Consider the following 20,763-nt stretch of genomic DNA (forward strand, 5'->3'; position numbering starts at 1 on the left):
ACAGCCCGTAGCAACGAGCCCCGAACCCCATAATCCCGAAGTACCCCCCACAGGATGCCACGAGGGACACGGTCGAATGCCTTCTCCAGGTCCACAAAACACATATGGACTGGTTGGGCAAACTCCCACGAACCCTCCAGCACCCTAGTGAGGGTATAGAGCTGGTCCAGTGTTCCACGACCAGGGCGAAAACCGCATTGCTCTTCCTGGATCCGAGGTTCGACTATCGGTCGGATTCTCCTTTCCAGTACCCTGGCATAGACTTTCCCAGGGAGGCTAAGGAGTGTGATCCCCCTGTAGTTGGAACACAATCTCCGGTCCCCCTTCTTAAAAAGAGGGACCACCACCCCGGTCTGCCAGTCCAGAGGCACCGTTCCCGAACTCCACGCGATGCTGCAGAGGCGTGTCAGCCAAGACAGCCCCACAACATCCAGAGACTTGAGAAACTCGGGGCGGATCTCATCCACCCCCGGAGACTTGCCACCGAGGAGTTTTTTGACAACCTCAGCAACTTCAGCCAGGGTAATGGACGAGTCCCCCTCCGAGTCCCCAGCCTCAGCTTCCTCTACAGAAGGCGTGTCGGAGGGATTAAGGAGATCCTCAAAGTACTCCTTCCACCGCCCGAGAACATCCTCAGCTGAGGTCAGCAGCGCACCACTTCCACTGTAAACAGTGTTCGTGGAACACCGCTTCACCCCTCTGAGTCGCCGGACGGTTTGCCAGAATCTCTTTGAGGCCGACCGAAAGTCTTCCTCCATGGTCTCACCGAACTCCTCCCAGGCCCGAGTTTTTGCCGCGGCGACTGCCAGAGCCGCGCTCCGTTTGGCCCGTCGGTACCTGTCAGCTGCTTCAGGAGTCCCATGAGCCAGCCAGGCCCGATAGAACTCCTTCTTCAGCTTGACGGCATCCCTTACTTCCGGGGTCCACCACCGTGTTCGGGGATTGCCGCCGCGACAGGCACCGGAGACCTTATGGCCGCAGCTCCGAACCGCCGCACCGACAATGGAGGAGCGGAACATAGTCCATTCGGACTCAATGTCCCCCACCTCCCTCGGGACCTGGTTGAAGCTCTGTCGGAGGTGGGAGTTGAAGAGAAACATTTTTATACCTTTCACTAAAGGAAGAGGTCATACGTTACAGAGGACATCCAGTAGCTTTCTGAATGATACTACAACTGTTACACCCACGATTGCTCCTCAAGCACCAGCACCTGGTGCTAATCAGCAGAGAGGGGTATAAAGGGTGCCACACCATTACACCCAACTGTGAAATCTCCAACAGAAAACTGTCTCCTTCTCCTTCTCCTTCTCCTTCTCCTTCTCCTCAACTACAAGCACCTTTCTTGCCAGTTAAGCAACAAAAGGGAGCTGGATTGAACCAACATATAATGATAGCAGGACACTATAAATGTTTAGGCACGCTCACAAACATTTCATATATATAACTGCAAATATATATATTCAGAGGACTATATTTATATTCCACTCAATTCAATTTATTTTTATAGAGTGTTCTTCTCAAGCAGTTACACAGAGCACTTGAACACAAGCATAAAGCAAAGAAACAAATATATCAGATGTCACATCCCCAGCAGCCAGGACATCAGCAACACCTGGTGTTCCCTGATGGAAGTGGGGATAAAACAGGATGCGGAACAGAGAGGGACGCGGAACCTTGTTTGGCAAATGCCGTTTCCCTCCGGATTGTGATTCCTGTTACTCCTTCTGATCTTGACCTTTCGCCTGTGTGTTTTGACTACAATTCTTGCTTCGCCCTGTGTACTCTGATTGCTGATCGCCCGACCATCGCCTGTCTCACGACTCTCCCTTTGGATTGCGCTTGTCTGCTATAATAAACATCACTTTGAAGAACTCTGCACTTGAGTCCGTCCTCTCGGAACGCAAAACCATGACAGAAGGTTCTGCCTCTAACCAGGACTCAGCAGAGTGTGTTTAGATGCATACAGCACCCGCCGCCTAGGGCGCTCTCCTCGGTGCTCATGACCAAACCCCTAAGCACCTGGAAGAAACAGTGGAGAGACTGATTCAGGCGCTGCAAGCCGGAAGAATCATACAGCCCGTCACTGGGGCAGCGCTCGCAGTCCCAGAAGAAGGCCCCCCGCCTGCACCTCCAGAGGTTTCCGAGACACACATCGTGACCCCAGAGCAGTATGATGGCACTCCTGACCAGTGTCAGGACTTTCTGATGCAATGCGAGTTGGTGTTTGAGTGCTCTCCTCGCATGTGCAGAACTGATGAAGCTAAGATTGCCTTTGTCCTCTCCTTACTGGTGGGTACAGCAGGGGACCATCTCTGACACTTGAAACAGAGAAACTGTACCGTAGCAAAATACGCCCTTGAATTTCGATCCCTTGTAGGGAAGAGTGGCTGGAACTCCGCCTCCCTCCTTAATGGTTCCATAACGGTCTGAACCCATGGATCCAGGCTGAACTGACATACAGGGGGGAGGATTGGATCTTTGACCAGTATGTTGAGACCGCCATTGCCATTGATAATCTCAGTCGGAATTGACAGGGTTGCAGGGGGTTGACTCTCTCCAGGTCCAGCGACGAACCTGAGCCCATGCAGGTAGGGCCGAGCCGGTTGGGTCCAGAGGAGCGGAGGCGTCGCCTGGTGGGGAACCTATGCCTCTACTATGGTTCATCAGAACACCTCCAAGCATCCTGTCCAGTAAGGCCACCCCAGGGGACCTCAAGGGAGTCCAAGGTGAGTTCCAGGGAGTACAGGGGCCAATTACGATTACCTGTCTGTATAACATGGGAGGGGAACCAGATCCATACAAGAGCGCTAATTGACTCCGGAGCCGCTGGGTGTTTTATGGACTGGAGCCTTTGCTAAGAAACATCATGTTCCTTGTAAAATTTGCAAAGTCACACTAAAGGTTAAAGCACTCGACGATCAACCTCTCAGGTCTGGAATAGTGGACACTCGCACCATACTCCTACAACTAGAGACAGGAGCATGCCACCAGGAGGTACTTACCTTTTTCCTAATACGAGCCCCTGACACCCCAATTATATTAGGATATCCCTGGTTGACGCGATATGATCCAGTTTTTCGTTGGAGCACTAAAGAATTGATATCCTGGGGACATAACTGTCACTCTTCTTGTTTAACTCTTCCCTGCCACGCTACGTCGGTGGAGGGCGTAGAGGGACTTCCTCCACCAGAGATTCCCCCAGAATACGAGGACCTTCGGGAGGTATTCAGTAAAGCCCGGGCAGCAGAACTCCCACCGCACCGACCCTAGGACTGTGCAATCGATCTTTTGCCAGGAACCACACCTCCCCGGGGTTGGATATACTCGCTGTCCTTGCCGGAAGAGAGGGCCATGCAAGACTGCATCTCCGAGGCACTCGCTTCTGGGCTCATCCGACCACCCACTTCTCCGGCATCAGCAGGTTTCTTCTTCATCAGTAAAAAAGATGGGGGATTGCGACCCTGTATTGATTATTGTGGTTTGAATGCCATTACGGTTAAATATCCTCACCCATTGCCTTTAATCACAGCCACCACGGAAAGCATTCACGGTTCCTCATGGTTCACCATACTTGGCCTCCGCAGTGCCTATAATTTGATCCGGATCCGCGAGGGGGACGAATGGAAGATGGCATTTTCCACTATCCAGAGGCATTATGAGTATCAGGGTGTGCCGTTTGGCCTCGTGAATGCCCCCTCAGTCTTCCAAGCATTCCTGAATCATCTGTTAGGTGATTTCATTAATCATTGTGTGATAGTATATCTCGACGACATTCTGATCTACTCCAGGACCCGAGAAGAGCATATCCGGCAGGTCCATACAGTCTTGTTGGGCCTTCTAGAGAACAAGCTATATGTCAAGGGAGAAAATGTGTCTTCGACCAGGGCCAAGTCTCCTTTCTGGGTTACATTCTGAGCTGCGAGGGAATCTCCATGGACCCCCAAAAAGTTAATGCAGTGACGTCCTGGCCCCGACCTACGACGGTAGGAGCGTTCCAGCATTTCCTAGGCTTCGCTAACTATTACCGTTGTTTCATCCGCGGTTTCAGCACCGTGGTGGCCCCCCTCACTGCTCTCACTGCCTGTAAGAAACGTAGGCTCCCATGGGCAGAAGACGTAGAGAGGGCACTCCAAGAGCTGAAAACCCGCTTCACATCAGCCCCAGTATTGAAACAGCCAGACCCCTCTTTGCCATTTGTAGTGGAGGTTGACGCCTCCTCGGTCGGTGTAGGAGCGGTTTTAGCCCAGAGGCAAGGGGACCCTCTGAAACTGTATCCATGTGCCTTTTTTTCATGAAAGATGTCTCCAGTGGAACGTAACTAAGACATTGGGATCAGGGAACTCCTAACCATCAAGTTAGCCCTTGAAGAATGGCGACACTGGCTAGAGGGGGCTACACATCCATTCCTGGTACTTACTGATCACAGAAACCTCAAATACCTGGAAAAGGCCAAACGATTAAACTCCGGCCAGGCGAGGTGGGCTCTGTTCTTCACCTGGTTTAATTTTACAGTGTCCTATCGCCCTGGTTCCAAAAACACCAAGGAAGATGCCCTGTCCAGAATCCACGATCCCAAGCCTACTCTGACCGGTCCAGAGGGGATTCTGCCTGACAGATGCATTGTGGGGCCCGTCCAGTGGCAATTACTCCAAGAAGCTCAAGATGCCCAGGCCAACGAGGCGGAACCCCCCTGGAAAACCCGCTAGAAGAGAATATGTGCCTAGTCAGTTCCGAAGTGCAGTGATGAAGTAGGCCCACGAAGCGCCGGAGGCAGGCCACCCAGGTATACGACGCACGCTTTCTCTTTTACGGGGAAGTTCTGGTGGCCTTCAGTGGCTGATGATGTCAGGGACTTGGGGCAGGCATACGTTGCATGTGCCCAGACTCGGACCCTGCCCGAAAGGCTGCTGGCCTCCTGGAACCGCTGCCCGTTCCCACTCAGCCCTGGACTCATGTCGCCCTAGATTTCCTGATGGACCTGCCAACCAGTATACAATACAATAATAGATCATGTTAGTGGAAACAACAAGACATAATTTTAGTTATGACCAGGCGACTTTAATAGAGCTAAGAGAGCGAAGTCAGAGTTTACTGTTTGATTCGAGAGTGTTGGCTTCCTTCCCCGAGCTATTCGTGATGCCAGGCTGAGCCCCAGCAGGAGGCTTTCCTGATAACAACAGGCTGAAGAGGAGACGCGGAAGGTGGGGAAGAGCTGAGCGGAGACTCCGGCGTTTGGTTAGCAGAGGCAGGCTAACCCTCCCGGCCATATTGATGGCTAATGTCCAGTCTCTGGAAAATAAAATGGACGAAGTGCACGCACAGATATCCACGCAGCGGTACGTACAGGACTGCTCCATGCTGTGTTTTTGTGAAACGTGGCTGGGACAGGATACGCCCGATGAACGCATAACACCGGAAGGCTACATGATCTTTAGAGCCAACCGCGATGCAGTGGTAAGCAGCAAGACTTGTGGTGGAGGAACAGCCATCCTTGTCAAGCAATCCTGGTGTACTGATTGTAAGGTTATTTCACAATTCTGTTCGGAGGATGTGGAATATTTAACCTTAAAGTATAGACTGTTTTATTTACCCAGAGAACTGCAATGTGTTATTGTGAGTGTTGTGTACATCTCCCCTTCTGCCAAGGAGGAACCTGCACTGAATGAACTGCACAACATGATCATCAATCATGAAAATATATATCCTGACAGTGCTTTCATTATCCTGGGAGATTTCAATCATTGCAATCTCAGGAAAATTACACCAGAATTTTTTCAGTTTGTGTCCTTTCCCACTAGGGGCAAAAATACACTGGACCAGTGTTATAGTAACATCAGGAACACATATACAGCTGTGCCCAAACCCCACTTTGGGAAATCTTGACAATCTTGCTAAAGCCCATATATACTAAACAGCTGAAGGTTAACCCGGTCACAGTCAGGACTATTAACATCTGGACTGACAGTGCACTGGCAAATTTACAAAGTTGTCTAGAGGTCTCAGATATGAATCATGAAACAATATTCATGATTACACAAAGACTGTCAGTGACTACATCAGCTGGTGTACTTCCATCTGTGTCCCCTCCGGAACTGTTCGGGTTTTTCCAAACCAAAAGCCTTGATTCAATGCTGATGTACACATGAAGATCAGGAAAAAACGTGAGGCTTTCAAGTTGAGGGATAGTGAGAAGTACAAGTGGGCCCGATACGATCTATGCAAGTCAATTAGAGCAGCAAAAAAGGAATATTCCCAAAAACTTGAAAGCCTTTATCTGCAAAACAATATATGTAGTATGTGGCAGGAAATCCAGGCAGTCACAAACTACAGGAATAACAGACAGCACGGAGGTTAGAGACACTACCTTACCGGATAGCCTTAATAGTTTCTATGCTACACTTGACAGACTCAACATGGATACCCCCACTAAGTCTCCCTGTGACCCCGAGGACTCTGCTTTCCAGGTGACACACACACACAGGTCCTGAAGTCTCTGAAGCAGGTGAATCCCCGTAAGGCAGTAGGTCCAGATGGCGTATCACCTAGAGTCCTAAAGACGTGTGCTGAACAACCTAGCAGGGGTGTACATGGATATTTTCAACCTTTCCTTATCACAAGCAGTAGTCCCGCGTATATTCAAGTCCTCATCATTATACCAGTCCCAAAAAAACCAGACGCTTCCTCCCTGAATGACTTTAGACCAGTGGCGCTCACACCAGTAGCCATGAACTGCCTAGAAAAACTGATACTTACTCAGATCAATTCTGTGGTCCCTGATACCGTTGACCCTCTACAGTTTGCTTACCGGCCTGATAGATCGGTGGACGATGCAGTGGCCATGGCCCTCCACTACATTCTACAACACCTGGACTGTAGCAGAACATATGTCAGGATGTTTTTCCTGGACTATAGTTCTGCTTTTAACACCATTCGGCCAGGAAAGCTGATCACCAAGCTGACTGACCTTGGGGTCCAGACTGCCACCTGCAACTGGATTCTGTACTTCCTCACAGACAGACGGCAGGTGGTGAGGATGGGAAGAAGGGTCTCTGGTGAGCTCACGGTCAGTACAGGATCACTGCAGGGCTGTTGTCTCAGCCCGAAACTCTTTACTTTGTACACTTATGACTGTGACTCCACCCAAGACAACACGGTCGTCATCAAACACGCCAACGACACAACCATCCTGGGTCTCATTAAGGATGAGGACAAGGCAGGGTACAGGGCCTCGGTCAACAGCATTCTGGTGTCTGGTGAGGAGAACAACCTAATTCTTAATGTAGACAAGACGAGGGAGTTAATCATAGACTTCAGGAAGAAATCTTCCCCTCTGCAGTCTCTCATCATCAGGGGGACTGAGGTGGAGACGGCTGACAGTCAAAAGTTTTTGGGGCTTCAGGTGACAACGAACCTGAGCTGGACTGAAAATACTGCTGCCATAGTGAAAAAGGCTCAGAAACGGCTTTATTTTATCAGACTGCTCAGAAAGACTGGAGTGAGCCATCGTCCCCTCACACAAGTCTACAGAGGTCTCGTGGAGAGCATCCTCACTACTGCTATCACTGTCTGCTATGGCAACACCACCCAGGCAGAGAGGAAGGACCTCTAGAGAGTGGTGAAGACAGCAGAGAGGATCACTGGGACTGATCTTCCATCTGTGGATAACATTTATACACAATGCTGTAAGAAAAAAGCCCAGAAAATCATTGGCGATATACATCCCCAGTTCACCTTTTCTTCAGGTACAAAAAGTCAGTTTACAATCTAAGGCACAGCAGAGCGGACAGCATAATCACACACAAAACACAGTTTTATAACAGCTTTTTCCCTGCCACAGTGAGACTCATGGCATTAACTACATAAGGACTGATGTAAGATTCCAGCTACCTCATATAAAGGGCAATATTTAACTTCCACGGAGGTAACAATAATAATATGGGCAGTAATAACATGTGTAGCCCTGCAGCGCTACTAGGTTGCGTGTTTAATTTTGAAGGTTTAAATAAAGCTTCATTAATTGGAGTCCTAGTTTGGTTGAAGCCCTACCACCATATGTTGGGACAGGTGCAACCTACACGTTGTGCTAATTTTGCACGCACTGTGAGTCGATTGGGGGGTTCAGTTTGGTGCCGAACCAATGAGAGAACAGGGGGATGGAACGAATAGGAAAAGTTTCGAGACTTTTCTAGAAGGGTCGAGAGAGAGGAGAGCATGTGAAGGAGGTGTTTGAAAGAGCGCTCCAGAATGTCAGGAGGCGATATTTTTCTGGTTGCTGGACGAATAACCAGAGAGAAAATATCACTTCTCTGCATTTGGATTGTGTTGGCGAGTTTTTAGTTTCTGTGGTGTCCTCGTGGTCCGACGAGACTTCCAGTTAATTTAACTGAGTTGAAACGACAAGTTTTCAGGCTCAGCCCGTCTCGTCGAACTGCTACGCCGGTGTGACGGAGGAGGACTGAGGGGAACCCGATAGCGCTTCGTGCTACCGGTAACGCGCGAAGTTCCTCGGGCATCGCTGGAGTTTTCATCCGCCTCGAACGCGAGTGGACGGGGATAAGGTAAACTGCGGGTTTTTTTTCTCTTTTGCTCGCAAGAGAGTGAAGCGACCCATAATTTTGGGTCTCAACGCACACGAGCTGCGTCCAGGCCTGCCACGAGGGGTTTTTACGTGTGTTAAATACTCCGGAGTATGAAGAAGTGTGTAGCACCAAGGTTATTCGTGCTTGTTGTAAGATATTGAGTGTACGTGTGTTTTCTGTTTTGGTTGTTTTATTTATGTTTGCATTCGTTTTGAGGGGATTTCCAATTTTGGGGTTAATAACTTTGAATATTTCTATGGGCTTTGGAGAATTTATTAAATCTGTTGTTGAAATACCTGAGTTTGGGTTATATATTGGAATAGAACCCAGGGCACCACCCTCATAATTAGGCGAAATGGAGGGTGGCGCTACACGTGCAATAACTGTTGGAGCATTAACATTATTATTAACATTAACCATTAGTCTCTTAAAATTAATATTATGATTAACAGCATTATTGTAATCTTTACTGTGTATAGGATGTTTTACCATGTACTTTGTGTGTGTTTTGTGTGTATTGTGCATTTTATCCTTGCCCCCTCTCCTCCCCCCTTTCTTAAAGTATTTGTTTAATAGTATTTCCTCCTTTTTTAGTATTTACCTTCTCTATTACTGTAGTAATTTTATTTATTGTATTATTGCAGTTTTATTTATTGAAGTTTTACAGTATTTATTGTGTACACGTTGCTTAGACCTTTCAGCATCGCACAAGAATTCCTATGTGCCCGGACCATGTGTATGTGTACAAATGGCAAATAAAGTTCCATGCCATCCTATTCCAACCTCTGAGGGTAAGACAGTAATTCTCACGGTGGTTGACCGGTTCTCCAAAGCCTGCCGTCTGGTCCCTCTCCCGAAATTACCAACCCCCCTTGAGGTTGCGGAGATCCTCTTTGAGCAAGTCTTCCGACTCTATGGACTTCCAGAACATACAGTTACCGACCAGGGACCCCAGTTCACCTCCCGAGTATGGAAAGCCTTTTGGCAGCAGCTTGGCGTCACGGTAAGCCTCACGTCTGGTTACCATCCACAGGCCAATGGGCAGGTAGAGCACCTGCAACAGGATGTCACATGCTACCTTCGGGCTTATTGTTTCCAGCGGCCACACCACTGGGCTCACTACCTGTCATGGGCAGAGTACGCCCACATCTCCTCTGTGCAGTCGTCCACAGGTCTCTCGCCATTTCAGTGTGTCTTAGGATATCAGCCTGTTCTGTTTCCAAGGGATTTTCCGCAGAGTTCTGTTCTTGCTGTGGATACCTGGCATCATGAGAGTGACAAGGTGTGGAGGACGGTGCGGAACCACCTGCTGCGCAGTTCTGAGCGGTACAAACGACAGGCGGATCGACATCGGCACACGATATCCTTCTTACCTGGGCAACAAGTGTGGCTTTCTACCCGGGACCTGCGACTCAAGATACCATCGAAAAAGTTAGGGCCTCGTTACATAGGCCCATTCAAGATAATGCACAGGGTAACCCCAGTCACCTACCGCCTGTAATTGCCCCCAGATCTCCAGGTACACCCCACCTTCCATGTGTCTCTCTTGAAACCGGTAGGGGTGTCCCTTTATCAGCCACCGGCAGACACGGTTCAGTCCCCTCCGTTGCCCATCGAGGGGGACCGAACCTACAGGGTCTGGACACTGCTGGACTCCCGCCAGCGGCGGGGTCGGCTGCAGTATCTAGTCGATTGGGAGGGGTACAGCCCGGAAGAATGCTCATGGGTGGCTGCATCCGACATTCTTGATCCTGATCTCATCGTTGTCTTACACAGGGATCACCCCGAGCGTCTGGCCCCTCGCCCCCCGAGGGCACCCGCTGTCTAGGCCTAGGGTGTCTGGGGCCGCCCGTCGGGGGGGTACTGTCACATCCCCAGCAGCCAGGACATCAGTGACACCTGCTGTTCCCTGATGGAAGTGGGGATAAAAGGGGATGCGGAACAGAGAGGGACGCGGAACCTTGTTTGGCAAACTCCGTTTCCCTCCGAATTGTGATTCCTGTTACTCCTTCTGATCTTGACCTTTCGCCTGTGTGTTTTGACTACGATTCTTGCTTCGCCCTGTGTACTCTGATTGCTGATCGCCCGACCATTGCCTGTCCCACGACTACTCCTATTGGATTGCGCTTGTCTGCTATAATAAACATCACTTTGAAGAACTCTGTACTTGAGTCCGTCCTCTCGGAACGCAAAACCATGACATCAGACAAGGAAACAAAGAAACTACGAAACTAGCGTAATATATTATCAATGCTTTTACAAAGCTATAAGTATGCCTGCTGGCCACGGAGGAAAGGAACAAAGAAACTTCCAACTGAAAATTGAGGGAGGGAAAAAAAAAAAAACATCTGCGGGTCCAAGTTCCAGTGGCTGCCTGCCCTCCTGGGCATTCTAGATTAAATAAGACTTCTAAGTCAGTTTACAAGAAATAATGGCATTGTTGCTGTGTGATATCTTGATTTCCAAGTTCAGCAAGATACATCTTGTCCATCATGGCGGTTGGTCATCATCATCAGTCAGCATAAGGTGCTTCTGTAACAGCCAGCCAGCCTCTTCGTGTATATATACACACACACGCTGGCTGAAACCGTTTTTCTCAAGTAGAGTTGTGGCGAATCAGCGCCTCACCCGGCAACACAGAGCACAAGGCTGGAGGAGGAGGGAACATACCCAGGATGAGACACCAGTCCGTCGCAAGGCATCCCAAGCAGGACTTGAACCCTAGACCCGCCAGAAAGCAGGACCTGGCCAAGCCCACTGCACGCCCCCTTTTTTTGTATGTATTGTTTTTATTTTTAATCACCATGGACACCAACAAGCACATCTATGTGCATAGATGTATTTCATTTTCCTTGCATTTCCTCATTTAACTGATGCTTTTCTCCAAAGCCACTTACAGTGTAAGGTTACAAATATTTACCCATTTATAGAGTTGGGTAATTTTACTGGACCAATTCAGGGTAAGTGCTTTGTTCAAGGGTACTACAGCCAGAGGTGGGGATCCAACCTGCAACCTTTTGATCCAAAGGCAACAGCTCTAACCACTACTAGCTTATTCCTAAAGGCTTGCCAATGAGTATTGCTTTGAGACAGTCCTCTGTTTCTATCCTATTTAATGATTGGCAAATTAACTACAGTTGGCAGTAATTGTCATTATCTTACATTCGAATCTTAATTAACTAAAAAAAAAAAATGTAAATTCATTGAGAATAAATGTCACAAGCCATATGAGGAGCACTCATGAGAATGTCTGAAGTTCCCCACTCTCTAACATTTAGTGGCTTCTCTACACACTGGTAGTTTATCACCATATCATGATGGTCAGATGAAATGGAGCTCACCAGAGACTGTCGTAATGGAACCTTCCTTTGTGTGCACACTCCCTCCGCTTCAGATATCCTCTCCCATCAAGCAGTCTTAGTGTCTTTTTGTCATCATGCATCGTGTTTATTATTTAGTATGATTTGCACGCTTTCTCTTTCTGTAAATAAACTGTGCACTTCCAGTAAGCTCACGTAAAAGTCTCTGTATTTCCTGATAATGACCTTGTACGCATGTATTAAGTTAGGACATAATGGTAAACTTTTGAGCTGTAGTTTTCAGTATTAAACTGGATCTTTGTGAGTTACAGAGTACTTACTCTTACAAGTAAATTCTATTTAAGCTAAACTTATGTGTAAAATCCATGAGTGTTAATGATGCACTGCACTCAACAAGCATCATAGCAGTGAATTTGGAACTAGTGTTTATGGAACCCCGAAGGTTATGGAGCTTCATGAGGGGCTAATTAGGATATGTCCATCTCATAGTAATAAAGTTTAGTGAGTTATACAGAAAATGACACGCCCTCAATGGGATGTCATACCATATATGAACACCACCAAAGGAGGTTCAGAATGTCTGCTGAAAAATATTTAAAGTCAGTTTTAATCTCTATATTAAATCTAACTGAATGCTGCTTTTCAACAATATGAAATTGAAGAGACTGAACATGCTTTCCACATTCCTATAGGACATAACTGCATATTAGTTTTAATAAGAGGATCATTTGAAAATTTCAAATATTAAGAGATACACTAGTTCAGAGAGTATTGTAAAAATGTGGTTTATTAGCATTTTTTTAACAAATTAAAGGCATTTTTTTTATTAAATGTTATGACTCCATACCGTGCCCTAAAACTAATCTTTTCCATTTGATAATTACTGCATCCTTTAAAATAAACTTTAAAGGAATGTGTAAATTAATCTGTTACAGCTCAGCAACATATCATAACCTTATGCACCTGTCAAAATATTCTTGTAGTAACGCAACTAGAAACATTTGTTGTGGTGTTTGCTGTAACTGCTCTTCAAGCTAAACCAGAAACATCTGAAGGTTTTCCTAAAATAAACTAATCAATGAAGGAGATTCAATCTGAAGACAGAAAGCATGCATTGCTTCATCATTCTCAAAGACTGAGTAAATCACACAATCAAATTCAGCTCAACGCAATCATCCACATTGTTTTCTTGGCAAAGGAGGGTGCAAATGCAATCTAGCACTGAAAGTCTTTTTGGATCTGGATCCTTATTCTGCATGTCTTTGGATTGCAAACATGAGGAGAACATGCAAAGTCTGCACATCGTGAGTTGGATTCAAACCTATTCCAGAACAAGCAGCGCAGGGGTTGTGAAGCCCTGTGCCACTGTACCGCAATCATCCTCTGTACTTAACAGGTATTGTACTGTTCTCCCTGCGTGTTGTGCACACCCAGTACGTTAACGCAGTTTAACAGCAAGCCAAACTCGATTCTCACGAGCCAGGATTATGAGCGTCTTGCTCCTTTATTGTCTCCAAGTGTGAAAATGCGAGTGAAACTATAATAAACAGAAACAGTAAAAGAAACTTAGTCTAATTACAACGATCGTTATAATCACCAGTTAAATCGTTTGCCGATAGCACACTTAGCATGACACAGCGCGAACTCACACACGCGTTTTACAAGGACAGTAACGTGGAGTTACGGCTGAATAAACAGAGTTTACATTACAAAGGTCAAATTTAAAAGCACGTAAACATTTTAGCCAATGTCTGCAAGAACTTCACAACTTACAGTTATTGCTTCCACGGGCGTAGGAAAAGCACACAGAACTCAAGACGCTTCCACTATGCCTATCCCAACAGTAGCGCATCATGGAAATAGCGCATGTGCACAAATTGCGTATAACTTACGGACATAAAGGTTCCGCTCAACAAAGCAATTAATCACATGAACTAAACAAATCTGCGGGCAGAACACTCCCCGTCTGGCATGACTGATGCCACTAAATTTAAGCTGTTTTCTCTCTGTCCCTTTCAATCCCGCTCTTCCCAGTCATTTTCCAGCAGAAGGACGACATCGGAGATGGGCCGCAGGTAAGTCTTCGAGGTGCCCTGAGATGATGTCCGCACTTCAACTGTGCGGACCTTTCCATCGCTGCATGGAGAGGTTGACGTGACCAGAGCCACTGGCCACTCATTCCTAGGCACTTGACTTTGGTGTAACAGCACAATGTCCCCAGGTTGCAGGTTCCGATGCGTTCTGTGCCACTTGCGTCTTGAATGGAGAGTGCTTAGGTATTCGTTTCTCCAACGGCCCCAGAATTCATTCGCAAGCGCTTGCACTTGTCTCCACTGGCCTTTCAGGAGATCTTTTCCAGTGAAGACTCCTGGTGGAGCATGTAGGCCTGGCTTTTGAGTTAGGAGCATGGCAGGGGATAGCAGAATTGGTGAGGAGGGATCCGATGAGATGGGGACCAGTGGCCTTGCGTTGATTATTGCTGAGGTCTCTGCCATCAGGGTACACTCATGTGTCAGGTGAGTGCGTTTGTTTTGTAAAAGCATAGAGTCTAATATTCTGCGTGTCACCCCAATCATACGCTCCCACACTCCCCCCATGTGGGAGGCGTGCGGGGGATTGAACTTCCATGTGCAGCCGTTGCTGTGGAGATACTTCAGGATGCTGGTCTGCCTCTCATCAAGACACCCCATGCCCAGTTCCGCACTGGCAGCGATGAAGTTAGTCCCCCTGTCTGACCTAAGCTGCTTTGCGGGGCCTCTAACTGCAAAGAATCTCCGCAATGCATTGATACAGCTGGTGGCATCCATAGACTCTATAACTTCGATGTGTACTCCCCTGGTACTCATACATGTGAACAGAATGGCCCACCTTTTGCTTTGCGCTGCACCTCCACGAGTGCGTCGAGTGACCACCGACCATGGTCCAAATATGTCCAGCCCCACGTACGTGAAGGGTGGAGATGTGTTGAGCCGCTCCGGAGGGAGGTCAGCCATCTTTTGCACTTCTACCTTCCCCCTGAGCTTTCGGCATATTACACAGCGATGAAGGATAGAACTCACCAGCCTCTTGCCAGCAACAATCCACAGTCCAGCCGCTCTGATGGCCCCTTCTGTGAACTGACGCCCCTGGTGTTTCACTTCCATGTGATGGTGTTTCACAAGCAGCTTGGTAACATGGCTATTCTTTGAGAGGATGATTGGGTTTTTTACCTCTGATTCAAGGGAAGCATGTCTGAGACGCCCTCCGACCCTCAGGAGGCCATCACTGATGTAGGGGTCAAGGGTCAGGATTGGACTTGAATTAGGGACTTCTGTGTTTGCTTGAAGAGCAGCATATTCGTTCGGATATGCGTCTCTTTGAACAGACTCTAGTATGAGCCTCCTGGCCGCTTCGAGTTCTCCAGGAGTGCGAGGCCTGCTACTTTGATGCCATCCTTTACACATGTGCTGCGATGTGTCGGTGGAGCCTGACTTGTGGGAACGTGCCTGATGTATCAAGAGGGAAACAGCTCTCAACAAGGAGTTCCATGTAGAAAAATGCTGGAATCTTTCAGAGCCAAGTCGCTTAGCTTCAATGTGGGTAGTGAGAGCCGTTACTTGCGGTCTGACATCCACGTCCATTTCAGGGTCTATCAGTTCAAAGTGCTCGTGCTTCTCTGGCTTTGGAGGCTTATAGAGGAAGTCAGGTCCCTTGAACCACATTGTGTTCATGAGCTGTGATGCAGCCACAGATCTGGTGGCTAAGTCGGCTGGGTTTTCTTCTGAAGGGACGTAATGCCACTGCTCAGGGGACGTTGTCTGGCGTATGCGATGCACACGATTGTGTACATAGACAAAGAATTGCTTTGAGTCATTACAGATGTATCCGAGGACCACCCTGCTGTCGCAGTAGAATTGTACAGCGTCCGGTTTGTGGTCCAGTTCGTCTAAGATCAGCTCTGCTATCTCAACCGCCAGGAAGGCTCCACAAAGCTCAAGGCGTGGGATTGCGGGCTCCGGCTGCGGTGATAGTTTTGCCTTTCCCAGGACAAATCCAACTTCACAACGGCCATCATCAGTGACAGCTCTTAGATAAGCTACTGCCCCTATGGCCCAGTTTGAGGCATCGGAAAAAAGACACAGTTCCGTGTACATAGGTCTTGAGAGTGACTTGGGTATATAGCAGCGAGGCACGTGGAGGCTGCTTAGCTCCTCGAGTGACGATTTCCACACTTCCCATTTGCTCATCTTTTCATCTGGCAGAGGAGCATCCCAATCCTGAACTCCACTGGACAGCTCCCGCAACAGCAATCTGCCTCTGATCGTCACTGGTGCTGCCAGACCCAAGGGGTCAAAGATGCTGTTGACGACTGATAGCACCCCACGACGGGTGTAAGGCTTGTCAGTGACAGCTACTTTAAAGGTGAACATATCTGTGCTGATGTCCCAGCATAGGCCTAGGCTCCTTTGGGCCGGCAGAGTCTCATCATCTAGACCCAGGTCTTGGATGCCTGAGGCCAGTTCTTCTGGTTTGAAGGCTTTCATCAGAGTGTTCGCACTGTTTGATGTGATTTCGTGCAGCTTCAGGTTAGACTCTGCAAGTGATGCACAAGTACGCTTCAGTAGGTCTATAGCTGTAGACTCTGTAGGAAGGGATATGAGCCCATCGTCCACGTAGAAGTGTCTTTCAACAAAGTGCCTTGTGTCAGCTCCATACTTTGGTTCTCCTTTCTGAGCAGCTCGCCGCAGACCGTAGATAGCAACCGCCGGGGATGGGCTATTGCCAAAGACATGCACTCGCATGCGATATTCTTCTATCTCTTTGGATAGGTCATTGTCTTTATGCCACAGGAATCTCAGGTAGTCTCTGTGGTCGTGCTTCACCAGGAATCCATAAAACATCTGTTGGATATCAGCAGTGACTGCGATGAGATCCTTCCTAAACCGTAACAGCACACCCAGGAGAGTATTGTTCAGATCGGGGCCTGTAAGCAGCACTGAGTTGAGGGAAACACCGTGTTATTGGGCGCTTGAGTCAAACACGACTCGTATCTGCCCTGGCTTCTGGGGATGGTACACCCCGAAAATGGGCAGGTACCAACATTCTTGCTTCTCGTGGATGGGCGGTGCCTTCTCTGCATGTTTGTTCTCGAAGAGCTTTTCCATGAAGGAGGAAAACTGCTGCTTCATCTCCGCGTTTTTGCTCAGAGTGCGTCTTAAAGACCTGAGGCGGGACAGTGCTTTCTCTCTGTTGTTCGGGAGTGGGAGACGAGGTGACTTGAACGGTAAGGGAGCTACCCAATTGTTCTTTTCATCCTGATGAACTTCTTTCTCCATAATCTTTAGAAAGATCTCATCCTCGAAGGACATGGCACACTTGTTGTCATTGTCTGTACGCTGAAAGACCATAAGCCCGAGCTTGTCTTCAGGTTGCATAGGTATTTGACGTGGATGTAGAGAGACCATACCTGCGCTCCCCGCCGTAGCACGGTTTTTCCTTTACCCTGATGCTGTTATGGCAAGGAGTGAGGAGAGACGGGCGTCCGTTCTGTAGGATGTGGGTTCTGAAGACACTCAGAGTTGGTTTATGAGCATTGTCAATACACACGTCACCTACAATTACCCAGCCTAAGTCTAGACGCTGAGCAAAGGGTGCATTATGCGGTCCATTGAGTTGCTCTCGCACCTTGTGCACACGTATCATGTCTCTCCCTAGCAGGATCGTCATCTGCGCGTCAGGATCTAGCTTGGGAATGTGGGGAGCAATGTGCCTTAGGTGAGCGTGCGCGAGAGCGACCTCTGGAGTTGGAATCTCAGATCTATTGGTCATTATCTCATTGCACTCAATGAGTGGTGGAAGGTCCATGCACACACCTCCATTCACTGCTTCAATTTGAAAGCCTACCGCCTTTCTTCCAGTCATCTCCGTGGTGCCTGCGCATGTCTTCATCAGGTATGATGACAGGTTGCTCTCAACCCGGAACAGGTGGAAAAATTCAGAGCGGGCCAGTGAGCGGTTACTCTGATCGTCAATGATGACATACATTTTGATGGAGTGCTCCGGTTGACCCTGGGGGAAGACACGCACCAGGCACACCTTTGAGCAGGACCGCGTGAGGCTGCCCTTACCACAGACCTTGGTGCATCGTGATGTCACCTCGAGTGGAGGACTGCCTCGTGCTTCTGCGTCTGGTTCTAGAGTGGTCAGTGAAGCAGGAGGTTGGGAGGTGAGAGGGTGCATTGCAGAGCAGTGTCTTTCGCTTTCACACTCGCCGCATTTCAACGTCGCTTGACAATCCTTGGCCTGGTGCCTTGGAGAGCAGCACTTAAAACAGCGTTTGTGTTCCTTTAGGATGCTTTTTCGTTCCTGCAATGTTTTCATTCTGAATAACCTACATTTTTCCAAAGGATGAGTTTTCTTGTGCACAGAACAGTATCGGGCTAGATCATTGTCTCTTCTCTCAGCCTCTGTAGTGCTTGTGGAGTCTGCGTCAACTGTGGCAGACACGTCTGTCTTTTGCACAGATGTAGCAGTTTTGAATCCGCTGTGCTTTGAGTTCTCTCACCTTTGTTGTAAGACTGACCGCTGCCAGACAAGATGAAACTTGGGTCATTTCTGGCCTTAGCCTGGTCATAGACAAAGTCAACAAAAAATGAACAAGGGGGAAAAGTTACTCTGTGCTGTTCCTTGTATAGTGAGCCGGTGAAGAGCCATTTGTCTTGCAGGGCTGGAGGCAACTTTTCCACTATGGGCTTTATCCCACGAGGAGTATCGAGGTAGGCCAGGCCAGGAAGATAGCCATCATTTTTAGCTGCGACCAGCTCCATGAGAAGATCGCTGAGCTCTCTCAGTTTTGTGTTGTCCTTAGCCAACAGACGGGGGAAGCTATCCAATCTTTTAAACAGGGCATTTTCCACTATTTCTGGTGTAGCATAGCATTCCTGAAGTCTTTCCCAGGACAGATGGAGGGCAGCTCTGGGGTCAGTAACATAAACAGCACGGATCCTTTTCACATGCTCAGATGACTCTTTACCCAGCCATTTCACGAGGAGGTCCAACTCTTCACTATATGTGAGCCCCAAGCCCTGTGTCGCGTTGAGGAATGAGGACTGCCATGCTCTGAAGTTCTCTGGCGTGTCATCGAATTTGGAGAGACCAGTGCTCACTAATTCTCTGCGTGCTAGGAACTTGGCAAAGTCTAACATGGTTGGAGTGTTAGCATGAGAAGGATGCTGACCATATTCTGTGCATGGGTAATCCGATGGTCGTGAAGTAAGTATGCGTTCAGTTGCACATGCGTGCTGATTTGCTGAGGGTCTGAAGAGATTGAGTGGAGGCTTCTCCTCTGCAGCTACAGGTGTTGTTTGCTGAGTATCATTGTTCGCAGCGTGCCGGATTTCATCGTGATGCGATAAAGCAGGAGTCTGAGTACTGACCTGTGACCGGCGCCGCACATATTCTTCCGTGCGCTGCTGAATCACTTGTGGCGGGACAGCGCTCCTCACACTTTGCATATCACCATTTTCCATAGCTGCAGCTGCTTCTAAGATTTCAGCGTTTACTTGCGCAGCTTCCGCTTCCTTTTCAATCTCCAGTGCTTCTAATTCTAGATCTAGCCTAGCTCTCTGCTTTTTTATTTCTAGCTGTCTTTTAGCATAAGCCACCTTGGTAAGAGCTGCTTCAGCTGAGGCTCTAGCCTTGGCAGCAGCCTCCATGATAGATGACTTGGAAGAAGATGAGCGCTTAGAGCTCGCCCTTGATGCTGCATGGACTGAAGAGTTGGGTGAAGATGGACGCTGCATGCTTGCGTTCTTGTATTTTTTCCTTGCACCCACCGCTGGTATAACTTTTCACTGTACTGTTCTCCCTGTGTGTTGTGCACACCCAGTACGTTAACGCAGTTTAACAGCAAGCCAAACTCGATTCTCACGAGCCAGGATTATGAGCGTCTTGCTCCTTTATTGTCTCCAAATGTGAAAATGCGAGTGAAACTATAATAAACAGAAACAGTAAAGGAAACTTAGTCTAATTACAACAATCGTTATAATAACCAGTTAAATCGTTTGCCGATAGCACACTTAGCATGACACAGCGCGAACTCACACACGCATTTTACAAGGACAGTAACGTGGAGTTACGGCTGAATAAACAGAGTTTACAATACAAAGGTCAAATTTAAAAGCACGTAAACATTTTAGCCAATGTCTGCAAGAACTTCACAACTTACAGTTATTGCTTCCACGGGCGTAGGAAAAGCACACAGAACTCAAGACGCTTCCACTATGCCTATCCCAACAGTAGCGCATCATGGAAATAGCGCATGTGCACAAATTGCGTATAACTTACGGAAATAAAGATTCCACTCAACAAAGCAATTAATCACATGAACTAAACAAATCTGTGGGCAGAACAGGTATTGACCATGTACTGCATACAGTACTGTGCAAAAGTTTTAGATATTTGGGGAAAAAAGCTGTTAAGTGAGAATGCTTCCAGAAACAATGCTCTTAATTAATAAACTTCCTACAAAGCTTAGTAACCATCCATTGTCAACAACCACTTGGCGCAGTGGGCTTGGCTGGGTCCCGCTCTCTAGGGGAGCTGGGATTAGAGTCCCTACTTGGGGTGCCTTGTGATGGGCTGGCATTCTGTCCTAGGTGAGTCCTCTTACATCCTGTGTTGTTGGGTTATAGGCTCCGGTTCACTGTGATCCTGCTTGGGATAAGTGGTTTCAGACAGTGTGTGTGTGTGTGTGTGTGTGTGTGTGTGTGTGTGTGTGTGTGTGTGTGTGTGTGTGTGGTTTCTTTCTTTAATGATATACAAAACCCTTACTGTAATACTGTACCTTTTTGCAAAAGGAATGCTTGGAAATCTAAAATATGCTC

This window comes from Scleropages formosus, chromosome 13 (genome assembly GCF_900964775.1).
Source record: "Scleropages formosus chromosome 13, fSclFor1.1, whole genome shotgun sequence".
Lineage (NCBI taxonomy): Eukaryota > Metazoa > Chordata > Actinopteri > Osteoglossiformes > Osteoglossidae > Scleropages > Scleropages formosus.